The following is a 1189-nucleotide window of genomic DNA, read 5'->3' as shown; positions in this document are numbered from 1 at the left end:
CTCCTTCTTCCACCAAGGTCTTAGTGCACATTACCACATTCTCCTGAAAGCTTTCTGAACCACCCCGTCCACCCCGGTCACATGCTGAACACGCGAGGGAGAGAAGACCCGGCGGTCTGAAATGAGGGCAGAAGATGGAGATGCAGGGAGGAGGAGTGAAGAGAGGTGGTGGAGGTATTTACTCTTCAGCCTGGATGGAGTCCAGTGGAGCCACGTAGTTGCTGGGGATGTAGCCGCTCTTCCCGCTCGTGAAGGACTGTGCCAGCCACCAATCCCCTTCCCTGAAATCACATGAACATGCTGATCACCACGTCACCAAAACCCCTCATCCTAAACCATGGTTCAGGCCTGTCAGAAGACCTGCCGGGGGCTCCTCTACCTGCCGGGGGCTCCACTCTTCCCCCAGCAGCAGGACCCATCATCATATTTCGATCCACAGAAACAAGCAATCATGTGACAGCTAGCCACATGACGAGGGCGTGGTCATGCCTATCATTCTGTGGAAGAACTTTAGAAGCTCTGATGTTGACGGGATATAATTATGGAATATATCAATAATTCATGTATGGCGTAGAAGCGGCCGGTGTGATAAAAACACAAAACAGAGTGTGGGCGTGGCCACAGGTTTACTAACAGACTAAACACACACACACACCAGCATGCACACGCAGACACACACTCAGTAAAAGTAAAGAGCTTCAGTACGAACCTGCAGTTCCCTTTTCTCCTGAAAGCACGAGCAGGAAGATAGAAAGGAAGAGGATGGAGAGAGAAGATGCAGACAGTGACTGTTAGAACAGAGGCTACACCTCCACGTAACCACCACAACACACACACACACACACAGTCTTCCAGACACTCACGTAAACTGGCATTATCGGCAACACACACCACACACACCGCGCTCGGGCGGGTCAGGAGTGAGGGGCGAGGGGTGAAGGGGTGAAACCAATGAAAGGAGAAAAGCTGGTCTCCAGGGCAACAGCAGAGGGGCGGGGAGCACAACAGTCCAGACACACAACAGACTGTGTATGTATCAGTATGCAGGACAGCAGTGTGTGTGTGTGTGCGCTACAGAAACAAGAGAGAATGATTGTGTATGTATTACAATATTTACGTATCCAGAGCTTTCATGTTGCCGTCAGTGATGTGTGTGTGTGTATATGTGTTTATGTATGTGTGTGGTATA

General features: G+C 50.6%; 1 long non-coding RNA gene across 2 annotated transcripts in view; it reads right to left on the bottom strand.

Annotated features, from left to right (window-relative positions):
• Positions 1–170: 170 nt before the first annotated feature.
• The window catches only part of LOC114772832 (uncharacterized), a 1941-nt gene continuing 922 nt past the window's right edge, over positions 171–1189 (bottom strand). The window contains exons 3-4 of one of the 2 annotated variants that reach the window (XR_003744200.1): positions 710–727; positions 171–281 (exon numbers count right to left, since the gene is read on the bottom strand). This is a non-coding gene — a long non-coding RNA (uncharacterized LOC114772832). The remainder of the gene's footprint in view (positions 282–709; positions 728–1189) is intronic. The other variant, XR_003744199.1, reaches the window with a different exon arrangement.

Source organism: Denticeps clupeoides, unplaced genomic scaffold (assembly GCF_900700375.1).
Source record: "Denticeps clupeoides unplaced genomic scaffold, fDenClu1.1, whole genome shotgun sequence".
NCBI lineage: Eukaryota > Metazoa > Chordata > Actinopteri > Clupeiformes > Denticipitidae > Denticeps > Denticeps clupeoides.
This window is presented reverse-complemented; position numbering and strand designations above follow the sequence as displayed.